The sequence below is a fragment of the Helianthus annuus genome, chromosome 2 (assembly GCF_002127325.2).
Source record: "Helianthus annuus cultivar XRQ/B chromosome 2, HanXRQr2.0-SUNRISE, whole genome shotgun sequence".
NCBI classification, from domain to species: Eukaryota; Viridiplantae; Streptophyta; class Magnoliopsida; order Asterales; family Asteraceae; genus Helianthus; species Helianthus annuus.
Genome location: NC_035434.2, coordinates 130,916,067 through 130,922,691, shown reverse-complemented (window position 1 = coordinate 130,922,691; position 6,625 = coordinate 130,916,067).

Below are 6,625 nucleotides of genomic sequence, written 5' to 3'. Positions count from 1 at the left end.
TTCTCAAGTTTCTACAAAACCCATTAATCACCTACAATGGTGATTATGAACCCTACAAGTATCATGCAAGATTTTAACAAGAAATCATCTAGGGTTTATCTCTAGACATCATATCACTTCCAATTTCATCTATACAACACATAATCAAGCTCAATTTCGATTTTCACAATTAACCTAGAATTTAAGATAAACCAAAACATCAAGATTTTGCATACCTTATGATCCCCTCAACAAGGTGATCACTAATTCGGGCTTGAAAATCGATTTGGAACTGATTGGAAGTCTCAATTTGATCAATTTTGATAAGAACTAGGGTTTGATGGGGAGCCTAATGTCGCCCCTGTGTTCTTGTTCGACCAGACACACCTAAGTGTGTGTTTGGTGTGGGTTATTTTGATTTTAATCATTCAAGTTTCTAACTTTACAACTTAGGTCCCTCAATTATTGTTTTATTTATAATTTAGGAGTTTCCATCCATTTATTTGGTATCACAAGACCCGTATCTAACTGGGTTATCTATACCTAGTTAGTTTGTTCTTGTTTATTTAACGCTTTGTAATTTTAATATAAAGTTTTATATTTTCGGGATGTTACAATGATCACCATATATGCTTGTATGTGTAAATTACTTGAACATTTTGAGGTTTGATTATATGTTCATACACGTTATGAAATGGGTTTTTGACATGAAAGATGAACCCGTGACTAGTTGGTAAAAATGATAAGTTAGCATGTGATAATTGAAAGTTTATGTTGACTTGATGTTCATAAGTACATAAACTTGTTACGTTGGATGAAATGTGGTGGTTTTGGTTGAGAAATTTAGATAAAATGATAGCCTAAAAATGATACCCACCAAGTATATGATAAAATGCCTAAATGAGTTTTATGAACTTGTTAGGGCATTTAAATTTTTCAAAGGACAAGTGGAATTGAATGAGATATATGTTATAAATGTCCGTAAGTGGAATGGTCATGGGACATTATGACTAATCTAACAATCTTATGTACATGATGTTATAGTTTTTGACTCTTGACAAGCTAGGTGGGAGCTTGGAAGAAATGGGTCAAGCGAGTCAAAGACGCGAGAAAGCATGATCAGATGCAAAGGAAGTAAACTTACACCCTTACAATAAAAAACTAGGTTTTAATAATAAATAATTGCTGACGCGAACCGAAATGGGTCAAACAAGTAAAAATGAGTTTTGATGATAAATACTTGCCGCTGGGTTAAACAAGTAAAACTGAGTTTTGATGATAAATACTTGCTCGAATGGGTCAAACAAGTAAATGTCGTTCTCCTTTGTGTTGGGCGGAAGTTGGCGAAAGCCAAATTACTGGCCCGAAACTCATACTCGACACGACGGAAAAGATTGCCCTGATCAGACAACGCATGGGTTGGGGACCGGGTTCTAATAAAAGTCTTGCCTTGGAAGGGTGTGGTACGTTTTGGCAAAAGGGGCAAGCTTAATCTGTGATACGTTGGACCATTCGAAATTACCGAGAGGATTGGTAAGGTAGCTTACAGGCTAAACCTGCCTGAAGAGCGTACACAACGTCTTCCACGTGTCTAATCTGAAGAAGTGTCTGTCAGATGAAACACCCATCGTTCCTTTTAAGGAACTCACTATTGACGACCAGCTACGCTTCGTTGAGGAGCCAGTTGAAATCATGGATCGAGAGACCAAGACCCTCAAGCGTAGCAAGTTACCTGTCCTTCGAGTTCGTTGGAACTCGTGTCGTGGCCCAGAGTTTACCTAGGAACGGGAAGACCAGATGATGTGCAGGTATCCCCAGTTGTTTGCAAACGATACTTCTAGCACGGAAGCTACAGCTGAATTTCGGGACGAAATTCCAAACTAACAGGGGAATGATGTGACACCCTGCGAAAAACATTGTAATGCACTAGCTTGCTAGTGACTACGCTCTAACTTTCGGGACGAAAATTCTTGAAAGTTGGGGTAATGTGGCACTTTGGGTTTTCCTGAACAACATTATTGTATAATATGGCTACGTGAGATTATCATTTGGAAATCTATATTATAATTTTAGTGTATTATGTGTGTTTGGTGAAAAAAGTGTAACATATATATATATATATATATATATATCCATCCATTTAAATTATTATGTACAAGTGTATGGGGGTGAGCCGAGACCCTTCGGTTTCGACTCGAGACCCCTGATTTTGAGTCCCGGCCTTCTTTGGTTCCGACACCCCTTATGATGGACTACTGGGCTGTACACACACCTGCCTGATACGTCAAGGCCCACTCGAAACAACCGATTAACCCTAGGAGGGTGCACGGTTTCGAGATGGGTATAAAACCCTTAAATCCAGCCGACATCCCATCATTTTGGTAGAAAATCATTCTTGCAATCATTCCCACAAATCCCCAAAACATTCTTTCTTCTCTCTCTCCTACTTTCTCTCACTAAAAACCCTAAAGCACACCACACCTCCTTCCTTCCTCTTTGATATCCAACGGCAGCTTCAAGACAAGCCACAACACCCATTCCCGGAAGCTTGTTTCTCCGATTCTTTTTGTATTCGGACTTTACCCGGTTAGTGTTTTAACTATTACTTGATGTTTATGAATAATAGAGGTGTGTCTACTTGTTTGAGGATTTAGATGGTTAGCAATGTTCTTCTTTTATGAGAATATACCAACTGTTTTGATAGTGTTTGTGTTTATACGAGTAATTATCACATGTCAAGATTCAAACTTGCCTATTGATTTCGTAAGTGTTGATGCTTGACAAAGACTTTTTTTTAACATGTAGATGTTGATATGTGAAATGATATGCAAATGATTGTTACTTAGGATAATAGGGATTTTTGTATCACTAAGGTTTAGATATTTGGATATTGATAATGATCCCCATTGAAATAGTTCATGATGTTGATTTGATGACTATGCTTAGATGATTACCAGGAAGGTGATAATATGATTTAATGAAACAGTGATAGTGTTATAATATTTAGGATGAATCTGTTTGTTAAATGTTGAAAACCCTTATGATGAACTGTTTGAATGATGCTTGAAATATTTGAAATTTATTGCTGTGAATCTGAATTAGGAGATTTACGGAACACAAAACAAGTTAATGAATTTTGATTGGCTGTTGCTGAAATGGATAAGATTCTAGAAACATCAGCAGTGGTTGCGAGTCGAAACCTCCCAGTTGCGACTCGAGACCATTCTGGTCACAACTCGAAACCAGACACTTTATTTAAAGGGACTCGAGACCGGCCTGGTTGCGAGTCGAGACCTGTCTGGTTCCGACTCAAGGCTTGACTCGAAACCCTGGTTTCGGGTGTTAACTGGACAACTCGAGATATCCTAATTGCGACTCGGAATCCTGTATTTGCGACTGAACTAGTCCATGTAGTTATTGGGCTGTTAATTATTGGGCCACACAGTTTAAGTGTTATGTTTGGGCTGTGTATGTGTGTTGTTACTGTTCAACTATGCAAACCATATGTGTTATATGAAACACGGATTTATGTACGTGTATACGTGTCTACTTGAATACGGTCCTAACATTGGTAACCATAATAGGACGTGGTTGACCAAGCTTAGGGTAAATACATTATCTACCGAGCAACCTAAGGTGAGTTCACACTACAACTAAAAGCATGCATTCCCAGTGGGTTGGGAACTTCATTTATTCCTGGTGGTTGGGAACTTCATATCTTCCCAGTGGTTGGGAACTTCATACACTAAACGAAAATCTACCATGAAAGTCCCTTATTCATTTATACCGACTAATCGTCGTTCGAGACGAACAGGATATTAGTTGATAGCGCTATTAGGTTTGAAAACCTCACACCGTGCCTCTGGAGGAGGACGGGCGTGGACTATTATCTAGGAACTCTGATCAATGAGGGTAGACATTGATCAAAAGGGCAAACAACAATTACGTCAAAGCTTCGGTACTACACAGTTTAGTGGATTGGTTGATTCATTCATACATACAAATGGGGTAGCTCCCCCTGGCTTGTTAACAATATGGTAACTTAATAAAACAATGTTTTTGGATAAACACGAGAAAACCTTTTTCGAAAACCGTGAACTCCCCAACTTTATGTTGACACACTACTGCATGCTTGCAGGTCCGTAGATTCTGCGCTGGAGTTTTCTTGGAGCGTTGTGGTGGTTGTCTAGAATCCGTTGTCGGATTCCTACCTTTAAATTATGTTTTAAACTACCTATGAACTTAATGCTTCCGCTAGACTTTTAAACTTTATCTTAAATTTGCTATGTTTGAACTTTAATTCGAACCTACTACGTTTTAGACTTAACGTTAAGTCACTAATCATATTGATGGTAGTTTTATTTTACTTATGATAAATGTTCAATGTGATTGGTGGCTTGATCCTGGGCAGTCACACGCCTCGCGATAGTACTCCGCATGTGGAATTTGAGGGTGTGACAGTATACCTACACCCCGTGCTTTAGTCGTGGCCATTAGTAACTTAAATGAGCCGAGGATATCTAGGACACGGTCACGTTAACCCCCAATGTTTAAGTTATCAAACAAAACATATTAAAAGGGGTTTTGCGGATTTTGTAGCCACGATCCGGCATATGATCCCATACCCGACCAAGCGGTAATAATTTACCGTATCCCAAGCCCATATAGGGAAAATAAGTTAAAAGTATTTACCTGAGCTAGTAGTTGACCTTAAAATGCAAAGTTTATTTTAACTCAGCTGTTTAATCAATAAGTATATAACAGCCCTGGAGAAACACCCCTAAACGTTCCTAAATACACCCCGTGTGTGAGAAACGAACCCAAATAACATTAGTATTAATAAAAATCAAGAAAAACAAATAACCTGGGTCGCTCGCGGACCGCGACCCAGACAGCCTAACTCTTCGCGGGGCACGAGGCCCTATTACTTGCCGGACACCCTTGTTGCCACGTGTCCCGACACGTGTCGATCCTACGCTATGACTCAGCAAACCTAAAACCAACTCTAGGTTCCTCGTGGGCCGCGAAGGATAGAGAGCAGGCTCTCGCGGGGCGCGAGCCGCCCTTCGACCAGCTATTAAAGGGGCCGAGATCAGCATTTCAACTTGTTCAATTTCTAAATTTCTCTCTCAAACTTCTGTGGGCAAAAGTTATAGCCTAATACCCCCTAAGAAGCGAACCTCTGCCTCGTTGTAAGTATTATAACCCTGCTATTACCCTACACGATCGATTTAGGGCTCCGTAACGCAGTCAAGGCTCTGCCTGACTTAGTCGTTGAAGCTCTATCTCGTGTTACACTCGATTGATCTAGGATTCCGTAATGCATGCCAGCTCTGCCTGACTCAGTCATTGGAATTCTGTCTCCAGTTGTAAGGTTAATGTGATTTGGGTTATTTTATTAACACGTGTGCATTATATATATATATGTATATATTTATATATATTCATAGAAACTCAAGGAAACAATAACCAGGAGAAATACCAGGAAGCTATAATATTACCAGGAAGCCTGTAGAAATACCTAAGTCTACAAATGTGGGTACATTCTCTTTTTGTCACCTTTGTGTAAATATATTTTTGTGAGTCAAAATGTTTTACCAAAACCTCAAATGTTTTCAAACACAATTACAGTGATTAAGTCTTTGTAAGTCTTCAATTGCTGCCAGTATTATGGAGTATGTACACGGTACTTGATAACCTTCACAATTGGGCACGGGTATCCAATGTGTGATATGACCATAGTCACAGATCCGTCGAGTGACATGTACTGACCGAGTAATTGTGTAGATATAAACATTGTAATTGCCCTTAGTACTTTAATACGTAACAACTGATGCTTTACAAAATGGAATGTACTTACCAGTATTTCTTGCTGATAAAATGTTTTTAAAACGCGTTTCAGGTAACTTAGTATGAAGCCAATAAAAGCCAGCTGGAGAGCACTGAAGGCTTAGAAAAGTGGCTATAAAAGTTACCTAAATAAAAAGGAGATCATGTTTTCAATAATTATGGTTTATCCCTATAAATGTATTATCAGCAAAAACTTGGGTTTTATCCCATTCATCTATTTTAAACATATTGGTGTTTAACTCTGATAAAAATATATTTCCTAACTACGGTCCTGATGAAAATTTCCGCTGCCAAATTAATAAACACCGATACCATCTGACTGGTTCGCGGTTCCCGCTTCCGGGGTGGGGTCGGGGGCTTTGACAAAAGGTGGTATCAGAGCAATGCCACTTGTTTAAGCCATTTAGGTGTTCTTCAAATACCTAAACCTTAAACATTTATGTTAGAAAATTAATACCTTATGTGTTATCCTGCGAACATAAAATCTTAATATGTCTATTATGATTTTATGTCATTTAACGAATTTTGAATTCCAAATATGTTTTACCATTATTTGTATCTTACAGTTATGGTATGTTTCATACTATATATATAAAGGTAATATATATTAATAAAGTTATATTAATATTAAAGTTTGTGATATATTATATATATATCATACTCATATATTTAAATGAATATAAATTCAACATAAATCTTATAACCTTATAATGATATTATAATATTAACATTTATATCTTAAGTAAATATATAAGATAGCACCCTTTAGGTATGATATCTCTGAAATATCATAATA